General features: G+C 48.2%; 1 long non-coding RNA gene across 1 annotated transcript in view; it reads left to right on the plus strand.

The window, feature by feature from the left end:
• LOC146860655 (uncharacterized) overlaps positions 1-7,893 on the plus strand; it is a 46,200-nt gene extending 38,307 nt beyond the window's left edge. Inside the window, exon 3 of the long non-coding RNA XR_014979194.1 lies at positions 7,047-7,893. This is a non-coding gene — a long non-coding RNA (uncharacterized LOC146860655). The remainder of the gene's footprint in view (positions 1-7,046) is intronic.
• The last annotated feature ends 4,439 nt before the right edge of the window (positions 7,894-12,332 follow it).

Below are 12,332 nucleotides of genomic sequence, written 5' to 3' on the forward strand. Positions count from 1 at the left end.
ATCTGAGATGGACTCTGGCCTAGTCAGAGTTCCAACTCAGGCTGTACTGATCTGTGATGGAGGCATGGATATGGCCTCCTTATTTGAAAGTCCCGGTAATCTTGGCAAATACAGCCAGCAGCCTTTGATAAATGGAAAAGAGGCCTTGGTATTCAGGGACACACGTGTCACATTGGTTACAAAAGATCTTGTTGCTCCTGAACAAATCATACTTGGTGAGATGTACCAAGTGACCAATGTTAGCAATGTCAGGACAGACCATTCCTTGTCAGTTGTTAATTTCACCTGGGGAGGGTTAACTGCCCCTAAGAAGGTTGTGGTAAATGCAGACCTCCCTGTTGAATGCTTGCTTGGCAATGATTTAGAAACTTCAGCTTGGGCTGAAGTGGGACTCAGGACTCATGCAGAAATGTTGGGAATCCCTGCAGATGGGCTTGCTATGACCAGGTCACAGGCAAAAATGTCTAACACTGAACAGGCCCTGGATCCTGGAAGAATGGACCAGGCGCCTTCCAAGAAAAGGAGCAGTAAAGCGGATCGGTCTCTTGAGGGGGATGATCTCAGTCCTGAAGAAGGAACTGTCCCAGAGGAGCTTGAACCTGATTAGGTTGAGTTCTTGGGGACAAGGGACCCTTCCATGGCAGATCTGAGCCAGGAGCAGCTGAGCTTCCCTTCTATTGAACCCCTCAGAAAGCAAGCTGCTGATGCGTCTGCTGGGAATGCTAGTGGAACCCATAGGATCTACTGGGATGATGGACTCCTTTACTCAGAGTGTAGAGACCCCAAGCCTGGAGCTACCAGGAGGTTGGTTATACCTCTGAAGTTTAGGGACTTCCTATTAACACTAGTCCATGATATTCCCTTAGCAGGACACCTAGGCCAAAACAAGACTTGGGACAGAATTGTCCCTCACTTTCATTGGCCTCACATGTCTGAAGACACCAAGGAGTTTTGTCGCTCCTGTGTCACCTGTCAAGCCAGTGGTAAGGCAGGTGATACCAAAAAGGCCCACCTGATACCACTACCTGTGGTGGGGGTTCCCTTTGAGAGGGTTAGGATTGATATAGTTGGTCCCATGGATCCTCAAACAGTATCTGGGCACAGATTTATACTGGTGATGGTGGACCATGCCACCAGGTATCCAGAAGCTATTCCCATTAGGACCACCACAGCACCAGTGGTGGCAAGGGCCCTACTAGGAATCTTTTCCAGAGTGGGTTTCCCTAAGGAGGTAGTATCAGACAGAGATGTAAACTTCATGTCTAGTTACTTGACTGCTATGTGGAAGGAGTGTGGAGTGATTTACAAATTCACCACCCCCTATCATCCACAATGCAATGGGTTAGTTGAAAGGTTCAACAAAACCCTCAAGGGCATGATCAAAGGTCTCTCAGAAAAGCTTAGGCACAGATGGGACATACTTTTGCCCTGCCTTCTCTTTGCCTACAGAGAGGTTCCACAGAAGGGGATTGGTTACAGCCCATTTGAGCTTCTGTTTGGACATCCAGTTAGGAGTCCATTGTATCTAGTGAAGGAGGGATGGGAGTTACCTCAAACAGGATATTGTGGACTATGTACTTGGTCTCCGCTCCAGGATGGCTGAATACATGAAGAAGGCAAATAACCTTGAGGCTAGCCAGGAATTACAAAAGGCCTGGCATGACCAAAAGGCTGTGCTGACTGTGTACCAGCCAGGGCAGAAAGTATGGGTGTTGGAGCCTGTGGCCCCAGCAGCCCTCCAAGATAAGTGGAGTGGCCCTCATACCATAATTGAGCAAAAGGGAGAGGTTACCTACCTGGTGGACCTTGGAACTCCCAAGAGCCCCTACAGGTTGCTCCATGTCAATAGGCTCAAACCATATGTTGACAGGGCTGACATGGGCATGCTCATGGCTACTGATGAGGGACGGGAGGAAGAGAGTGATCCACTCCCTGACCTGCTCTCTCAGATCCCTGGTAGATGATGTAGCCTTGGCAGGCAGCCTCACTGTCCAGCAACAAACTGATTGCAGAACTTTTCTCAATCAGTTTAGACATATGTTTTCACTGACTCCAAGTCATACTACTTGGTGCACTCATGAAGTGGACACTGGGGACAGTCTGCCTGTTAAAAATAATATTTACAGGCAACCTGACCATGTCAGGGACTGTATCAGGGCTGAAGTTCAGAAGATGTTGGAATTGGGAGTTATTGAACCCTCAGATAGCCCTTGGGCTAGTCCAGTAGTCGTAGTGCCTAGACCTCCCACCAAAGATGGCAAGAGAGAGATGAGGTTTTGTGTAGACTACAGGGGTCTCAATGCAGTCACTAGGACTGATACCCCTCCAATCCCTAGGGCAGATGAGCTTATAGTCGCTTTGGCCTCAGCCAAGTTTCTGAGCACATTTGACCTAAGAACTGTCTACTGACAGATCAGACTAGCTGATGATGCAAAGCCAAAGGCAGCATTTTCTACCCCTAGTGGGCACTACCAATTTGTGGTGATGCCCTTTGGTTTGAAAAATGCACCTGCCATATTTCAAAGGTTTGTGAAAAAAGTCCTTACAGGCCTGGAAGCCAATAGTGCAGCATGTCTAGATGATATTGCTGTCTTTAGCTCCACCTGGGAGAATCACCTGCTCCACCTAAGAAATGTTTTGGAGGCCCTGCAAAAAGCAGCCCTAACTATCAAGGCCACTAAGTGCCAGATAGGGCAGAGTCAGGTTGTGTACCTGGGCCACCTTGTAGGTGGAGGCCAGGTTCAACCATTGCAGAGCAAAATCCAGACCATCATGGACTGGGTTGCTCCAACCACCCAGACTCAGGTCAGAGCTTTCTTGGGTCTGACTGGGTACTATAGAACATTTGTCAAAGGTTATGGATCCATAGTGACCCCTTTGAATGACTTAACTTCTCAGAAAATGCCAAAGAAAGTTCAGTGGAAAGTCAGCTGTCAATGTGCACTGCTCCCATTCTGCAAAGTCCTAACTACTCCAAATCATTTATTGTTCAAACAGATGCAACTGAGTTGGGGGTAGGGGCTGTGTTATCACTAGGGGTGGGCGGAATTTGCTTAATCGCGTTACGCAAATCTCCGCGAAACGGTAAAAAATCTCCGCGAACATGCAGAAATTCCGCGAACACGCGGAATTGCTTGTTCGCGATGCTTTTTTCCTGTTCACAGTTGCTGTTTGCGTGCTCGGGGAGAAATATCTCGCGAACACGCATTTTGAGAACGCGAACAAGAAAAAATTTCGCGAAGTTGCGGAAAGCAGAATTTTGGGCAATTTCGCGTTCTCCGCGGAACGCGAAATTACCGAAATTCCGCAAATTCCGCGAGCGGAACGGAATTTACCGCCCAGGCCTAGTTATCACAATTGAATGATGAGGGTCAGGATAAGCCAGTAGCTTTTATTAGCAGAAGGCTGACCCCCAGAGAGAAACGTTGGTCAGCTATTGAGAGGGAGGCCTTTGTTTTGGTTTGGGCTCTGAGGAAGCTGATGCCATACTTGTTTGGCACTCACTTCATTGTTCAGACAGATCATAAGCCCCTCTTATGGCTAAAACAGATGAAGGGTGAAAACCCCAAACTTTTGAGGTGGTCCATTTCCCTACAGGGGATGGACTATACAGTGGAACATAGGCCTGGGAGTAACTATGCCAATACAGATAGACTCTCCATATATTTCCACTTAGAACATGAAGGCTCAACTGGTCAAGGTTAGTTTAATGTCCTTACGTTTGGGGGGTTGTGTAGGAGAGTAGGACCCGCTTCTTATGGTTACCCCCACTTTTTGCTGATGTTTCACTGTTTTTCGACTTTAGTCTGGCTGGGATCCTGCTATCCAGGACCCCATCTCTATCTGCTTCCTCTCTAAACTGATTGCATGTACTTTAGGTACACCACAGATTGGATTCTGGGGTACCATTATAAGTCCTTAGTATATGGTATCCTATATACCCAGGGCATATGTACCCCCAGAGGCCTCTCAGGGGCAGCAGCATGTATTATGCCACCCCAGGGAGACCATGCAAAATGACACCACAGGTCTGCTACAGCAGCCTGTGTAAGGTGGTGTATGCAACCTTTAATTAGATATAGGTTCCCTATATCTATCCATATCACTACACATATAAACCTATCAGTCACCCCTATGGCAGGCTTTATCAATCCTGAAGGCAGTGTGCTGGATTTTATGTGAGAGGATGCCCATGCATGAGCAGAGCTCCTCTGCAGCCTTCGAAACCTTTATTCCGGGGTTGTTTGTGATGCAGCCAAGCCATATACGCTTAAGTGCATTATAACCTCGCGGTAAATCCTAATTTTGGAATGGCTGCATGGAAGCATGTTGTGTTTGGTGTCAAACACCTTGAAATCATACCTCCCTGCCAGTAACTGGTGGGGGAGGTATGATTCCACCCTACTAGATGGAGAAACATGACTTCACCGGTACACCCGGTACCAGCTTCACAGAACCCTGGCATCACAAAATGGATGCTGCCAGCTACAGACACAAGTCTGCCCTCCTGCTGCTGGATGAAACTCCGGCAGGGGAGGCTGGACAATAGGTTTCCTGTCACAGGGAGGTGTAACCACCTCCCAGACAGGCTTTAGTGTATTGGGGCTGGGTGGGTGCACTCCAAGAGTGCTTTGATGTCTGCACTGGGGGCACATTTGGTGTCCCTGTGCATAGTCCAGCTCAAACCGGTTGCAAGGGCTACCAGCCGCTGCTCTGGTGTGAAACTAGACAAAGGACATGGGTGTAGTCACCCCTCTGTCCTGACCCTCCCATAGGTGGGTCCCCAGAGTTTGTCCCACCCTACTTCCTTGGGTATAAAGTAGGAACCCCTGGCTACAGGTCTTTAGATTTACCTCAACGAAACTCTGCTACAGAAACCAAGTACTTCGACTATCTACTCTACGTTGGATGACTGAAGAATCTCCCTTGGAGTAAAGGAGTTACTCCCTTGCAAGGCAGGCACCTGAAACGCATCTGACCGGTTTGCATCTACGCAGCTCCTGAAGGACTCTGAAGATTTCTGCAACATAGGAGGTGGGTTCCCGTGGTCTCGGAGGTTGATCTGTGCTCTCAGCAATTCTGAGGTCCAAAACCCTCGTGGAGGACCGTGCAACCTGAACCCCTGGACACCGTGCACATTTGCAGCAGCATATGCTTATCAGCGATCACCGACGCTGTACTTTGGGCTACTTAAAGTTCAGACCCCGAGCAGTGATTCTACCAAAGATTACTGGCCTACACTCCTCAAGTGTCTCGTGGGCTGGTATTTAGTTATTCTTCTCGAGGTCCCTTCGCGATCCCTTGTCCGTCGACTAGTGGGTCCCTGAGAAGGGTACTTTAACTTTCAACGGCCTTACCGGGTTGCTCCAGACATGCCCTGACTCTCCATCACTTGTGGAGTCCACAGGACCTTGCTGGTTTTACTCTCACCGCGTGGGTTGCCGTTGCCAAGGCTTGTTGGCCTCCAATCCGGACACCGACCCCCCAGCACTAGACATCCTTCGTGGGACAGCTCGCCTGCAGACTGTGGTCATCATCGACGCCTCCTGGTCCCCGTGGCAGTGGAGTCAAGCTTCACCTCATCATACTTGAAACACCCGACATCGGTGGGCATTAGTCTATCGTGCCCCTGGTCACTGGCACGTGACCCATACTCTGTCCCCTCTGCTTTCAGGTTTGTTTCATCTTCGATCCAGGCTTGGATCACACCAGACACTTTTCCTTTCCACGGAAGCAGCACTTTGCAGCAACTCGCTATTGAAAACAGCGAAGATTCCCAACACCATTTGACAACTATGCACCCAGTTTCCATGGGTTATGCAACACGAGTACTCCGGTGCTCATTGGTTCTGGCCTTATAACCTTCTAAGTCTAAAAAGGTTTGCTCCAAGTCCTCTCCTAAGTGTCCTTAATCTTTAAAATTCCAACCACGACTTTCCCATAGGATTGTACAGAGCTCACGGCTGTGTTCTCACACTGCACGTGTCCCCCGTGGGTCCCGTGTCCCTACCGTGGGTAGTTCCTTGGGGTCCCAGCGATTCTACGTGCTCTAGGCACTGTGTCTAGTCAAGTCGTGGTTCTTATACCACAAGTACTCCGGTGCTCACGTGGGTGCTGGCCTTAGAACCTTCTACGTCTAAAAGGGTTAGCTCCAAGTCCTCTCCTAAGTGTCCTTGACTAGACACAGTGCCTAGTCAATTCGTGGTTCTTATACCACTTTCTTAATATATGGTTTGGTCTTCCCCTGGGGCCCATTGTATATTGTGCTATTTACTGTCGAATTAGAACTGTAATATTGTGGGCCTTGCTCTCTAATCTCATAAAGAGGTTAGTAGAGAGTGTTTAGTAATAAATACACATATTTTATATATATATATATACCTTGTGTGGTTCTCCTTTCATTTGGTCATTCAAGAGGTTATAATCTGGTAAATCAAGCTGCTTTACATTCCTTTGAGACTTAGCCTGAAGGCTGCTTTCCATAGCTACCACTAGGATAGCTTTCCATAAAGGTTGTCTTAAACCTAATCATCAATAAGCGTAGTTTGGACTGGTGCAAGATGGCCACTATAACGAGTGGACAGCATATACCAGGCCAACTTCTCACACTTATGAAGTGGAATTGTAAGCAATGTGGCTTCAGAGAAACTAATCCTGCACTGTCACCCAAGCAACTGTATGTCAAAAGTCATTGTGTAAGAAAGAAGGCAATTTAAGAAACGTTTTAGTCTCTGAGCAATGGGTGGATGGTGCTAGGGTTCTCGCCAATGAGGTCAGGACCCAATGTTGTGATTGACACGTGCCTCCCAAGTGGCTACACCCAAGAGCCACTGGTTTAGAATAAACGATTTAGGCCTAGTGAGCGGTCTGTGACTAATAATCAGTAGTTAGATTTTGGATAATAATTCCTAAAGTCCAAAGTACTTTGATAAAAAAAATAAAAATGAATAAAATCAAATTTAAAAGGAATTTCTAATGCTAACAACAGGCTGAATCAAATAGTTCCCAACAAGCGGAATAACCAACTGTTTTTGTGTTCTGAGCAGGTTCATGGAGCAACGTGTTCCCACGTCCAGGAGCACATGTGGTGGTGCCAGTTCCCTTCGATCTTGAGATGGCACATCCATTGTGGAGCAGAAAAAATAAAATCACAGTCCTGACAATCAGGAACAGGACCAGAGGAAGACCCCCAAATTTGCTTCAGAACATGGAGGGAATGAATGATGGACTGACTCTGAAGACTGTCTGGAAGGTCCTAACCAAACCAGAGCCTAAGCTTTTAAAAAGTGTGCTACCCCACAGTATTAGACATGTTAAAAGTGCACCAATTCTCCAAAATGTTGCGGGAAATAAGTGCAGAATAAGGACTGTATCTCCAAAGAGGACCTCTCAACTTGAAGATCAAACGTTTCCTTTGCAGATGTTAAAGCCGTATCTTCCTGAAACAGTAAGGCTTTCAGTCTGCTCAGGGCATCAAAGTGCATGTTCGAAAGCTTTATTGAAGGCCAAAGCGTCACCTCCATAACTGTGCGGGTAAGTGGAAAGAATACTTGTGTACAGCAAGTGACCACGGAATAAACTGTGACAAGATAGGCTCTGCCTGGTCTCATACCGTAGCAACCTTGACTGTTCAACATCATTTAACTCCCATTCAAGAGTAATCTGAAATCCATACGGATCATGGCCGATGGAGACCCTTTGAAGTAGCAAGATAAGTTTGCTACTGATGCGTTACAAGCCCAATGGAGCAAAACTTCTTTGCACACAAAGGAACCATTGAAAGCATTCTCGTAGCTGGAACCACTGAGAAAAATGTCAGTTTCTTATTCTGACACCTGAATTTAAAAGGTAATTCGCAATTATCATGTACATACCCTTCCCCAATGCTTCATATCTGCCAACTGATGGTGTTCTAAGCCGTCTTGATAATAAAATGTAAAAATCGGCAGAGTAATGACCCCGTGTATTATCCAATCCGCGGAAGGCGTCTCAACAAAAGTGAAATGTGGCTTCTCTAATTTCTCTATGTGTAACATAGTGTATGTTGCATCTCGCCCCGCTGAATACGAGCGGAGGCGCTACTACGTCGCGCACTGTATTTTAAACTGCCACTAACCTTTTTAAAGTTTGTGCAGGTTCTGACTTGATTCCTGTTTCCAGAGGCGGGCTGCTGGTTTGGGCTGGTTGTGCTTGCGGGCTCCCAGCGGCAGCGGGCGCCATCTTCGGTGGGCTGACTTCCTATCCCTGCCCTGCCACTCCCCCACCGCTCCGCCCATATTTAAACGGGCAGTATGTGTCAGCGCAGCGGACGAGCGCAGCGGGCGCGACGAAGGCGCGCCGGAGTTGCGCCTGAGTTAAGCCCGTTTGCGCCCGTCCGCGGCTGGCCGGGGCTGGGGGCACGAGATGCTGCCCGTCCAACTACGTATTCGCCATCTCAACTTTGCTCGTACTGGGCCCCAGGTGCCATCGACCCTTCAGTAACTACTCACTTGATGCAGCTTGGTTTGCTCACCTCCCCTCCTTACCTTCCCCCCAGGATCGTATCACATCTAGCTTCGCTACCTACTATGCCTCTCTTCACTCCCCCACCACCATTTGTCCCTCTTGCTCCGGTATTTAACACTTCGGCCACACTCCTAAACACTAGGTCAGCGGTCAACCATCAGTACGAGCTATTCGATTACATCGATACCCATGAACCAGATCTCTTATTCTTAACAGAGACCTGGTTCAAGGCTGACTCCCTGCCCAATGTGTTAGCCGCATTGCCCCCTTCATATTCCGCCATTCGAGCGGACCGCTTAGAGGGCAATCGGGGCGGTGGAGTGGCCTTAATAGCTCGGACTGATTTCAGCTTTCAGATTCTCCCCTCCCCTTCTATTCCTGACGTAGACTACATTGTAGCCCGTTCGACTTTTCATCAGGTACCCCTCACTTTTGTTCTAATTTATCGCCCCCCCCAACCAACTCCCTTTTTTCTCTCAAGCATTCAGGCCCTCCTGGCTACTCTGGTGATTAACAACTCATCAGTACTAGTCTTAGGGGATCTTAATTTTTGGCCTAATGACCCTGCTGAGAGTCCTCAATCTAAAGAGTTCACCGACCTCATGATCAGTTTGAATTTCTCATCGCTTATTCACAGTTCCACTCACATACACGGCCACACGCTGGATCAAATCTGGGCATTGAATGTTCCGTCCACATCCCCTACAATATTCCCGTGCTCCTGGTCAGATCATTCCATTATTACCTTTTCCCTTGCTCTGGCCCCGATGGCCAAACCCCAGCGTCCCAAGAACACCTGGGTCAGGAAATGGGGCAAAACTGACATGCCTTCTCTCTGCTCGACCTTGGCCAAAACTAGTCCTGACCTTTCAGGCCTTGCAGCTACTTCCCAGCTGGCCGCTATTAACAACTGGCTGACCCTGGCGGGTGATGAATTCGCCCCCCTGAGGTGGCTCACAGTCAAGCGGGCCCATGCAGCCAATCGGTGGTCTACTCTAGATCTAAAAGGAAAGAAATTAGCTGCAAGGAGAGCCGAGCGAGCTTGGAGAAGAACCTACAGCCCCGCGCTAAAGACAATTTATCTGTCTGTTTTACAAACCTATAAAAAGGGCATTCTTGAGGCCAAAACAGAGTTCTATACGAGCAGGATAATGGCAGCAGAGTCCCACTCGAAGAAAATCTTCTCTACGGTCCATGAACTGGCATCATCCAGCAGAGCTACGGCCACTATTCCCCCTTCCCAGTCCCTCTGTAACTCGCTCAACGAGTTTTTCATTGACAAAGTTGCCAATATTAAACTCAACATCTCCCCGCCCTCCCCTACATTTGTCAATCCCTCTCCAAACCCCACGGCCCTTAAATTGAATACCATTCCGTTGCTAACCAATGACACACTTCCCCCGCTGCTTCATCGGGTTAAATCGGGTTCCCCCCTGGATTTTTCCCCAGCCCATATCCTCAGGGAAATCTATCTAGCTTGCCCCACCCCACCCCTGACTCTTCTTAACGACTCGCTCAGAAAAGGCATTGTCCCCAGCTCACACAAATCAGCGGTTGTCATTCCTATTATAAAAAAACCTGACGCCGACTCATCCTCCCCCTCCAACTACCGCCCTATTTCCCTTCTGCCCTACCTAGCAAAAGTTCTTGAAACTCACGTCACGACTACCCTGAGTACCCACGTAGAGGCTAACCATTGCCTCTCCCCTTGTCAAGCCGGCTTTCGCCCCCTGCACTCCACGGAGAAGGTAGTGATCTCATTAATGGACGAGCTGCGTGAAGGTATTGACATCAACCTTCCACAAGCCCTGATCCTTCTGGACCTGTCCGCCACCTTCGACACGGTGGACCACTCTATCCTCCTTAACCGTGTCAGGGCGGCGGGCATAGAGGGCTTGGCCTTCTCATGGCTTGAGTCCTTCCTGGCCGGGAGAGCCCAAGCGGTCCATCTGGCTGGCTTCACTGCGGCCTCCCGTAAGGTGGAGTGCGGGGTCCCTCAGGGCTCATCACTTTCCCCTCTTCTATTTAATTTATACATTTACCCCCTTATTTTTATGTTACAACAGCTGGAGGTCACGGTGTTTAATTACGCCGATGACCTCCAGCTAATCTTCAACCTTTCCCACTCATCTTCATCCGCCCAAAATGTCCAGACAGTCATGACGTTCATTCAGGATTGGATGAACTGCAACCACCTCTAACTCAACCCGGACAAGACCGAGCTGGTCTTGACCGGAGGTGGTTGCAGTCCGTGGTCTCCCTCCTGTTGGCCCCTGTCACTTGGTGTCCCTCCACTCCCCGTACCTAAAGTTAAAACTGAACTCACAACTTTCTGTTCATTCACAAGTTGGTTCAGTGGTCTCTTCCTGTTTTTTTCCCTTAGAATAATTAGGAAAGTCTCCCGCTTCTTTTCTCCCTCTGCTTTAAAAATTATTGTGCTGGCCATGGTATTATCGCGTATCGATTATGGCAACATAATCTATAATGGGGCTCCTGCCTCTGCGATCCACCGCTTGCAGTTGGTGCAGAACCAGGCTGCTCGCCTGATCCATGGCCTACCTAAATACCATCGGGCCACTCCATTGCTCAAAGCACTACATTGGCTTCCGGTGAGAGAGCGCGCCCTTTTCAAACTTGGCTGCCTCACTTTTCAGGCTAGGTCGGGTACTGCCCCCGAGTTCATATGCTCAGCTATTAAGCCCTACCTTCCGGGCAGAGAACTTCGCTCCACTCATATGGCTCTTTTAGCTACCCCCCGTTTTAAGAAACAGAGGTCTGGTGGAGCGAAGTTCGCTGTTCTTGCTCCAGTCTTCTGGAATTCCCTTCCTGCTGCTCTTCGCACATCGCCTTCCTATTTACAGTTTCGGAAGGATCTCAAAACCTTCCTATTTGTGCGAGCTTACACTGCCTAGCCCTTCCAGCTGCTGCTGTCCACTGCATCACACATAGCGCCATGAAACCACTTGGTAAAAGAGCGCTCAATAAATGTTTTTAAATTCAAATTCAAATCTGTGCATGCCACGAGTATTTGCTGTTTCTTAAGTTGGTTGGGAGAAAACAGGCTTGTGGCATTTATATGTTGGCATGGTACATGACCACAATGAAGTGTCTGAAGTGTCCAACTCAGTAGCAGGATTGATAGACGTTACGACTGCCCATGTTGTATTGCAGAAATGTCATGTTGCATAATGTCTATAGCCGACAATACTATGTTGCCCAGGGAGTACATTCAATTGGACAAGGTCGTCATGCCATTGTCAACTACTGCTAGAGCCATTTTTAGATTAGCCCTGTCAATCTTGCGCAGTCTTTCAGCAGCTTCCAGCTTAGAAACTTTCCATATTTCATTGTACATTGCATACAAGAAGCATTTTTGATGTGGTTTTTGAGAACCTAGCAAGAAGCCCTGTGGGTCCAGGTAATCAGAAAGAAGGGACAAGTGTTGTTTCACCTGGGAGAATGTTGAGGATTTTAGCCAATCAAGGCACAACTTCCCAACACTGTAAGTTGTCACCACCTTCGAGTGTTCTATCTGCACATAGCACAGGTCAGGCCTGATGATCTTAAAGCCCTCATTGTTACCCAGGATCCATGCTTGACATCTGTTCGTATCTAATGGCCAAGCTAACATTCCCTTCCAACTGGTGTCTGATGAATTGTGTGTGCCATTGTGTAGCATGGTGTCTAGTGTTTCTTCCTCGTATTTTGTAAACTGCTGCCAGTTTTCAAAACGTGTGAATGTGGGAATGCATGGTGTGATCAAATATGTTTTCTTAGCAATACCAAGGCATGATGTTTGTTGCTCAGTTTTGTTCAGGAAAATTATC

Source organism: Triturus cristatus, chromosome 3_1 (genome assembly GCF_964204655.1).
Source record: "Triturus cristatus chromosome 3_1, aTriCri1.1, whole genome shotgun sequence".
In the NCBI taxonomy this organism is placed as follows: Eukaryota; Metazoa; Chordata; class Amphibia; order Caudata; family Salamandridae; genus Triturus; species Triturus cristatus.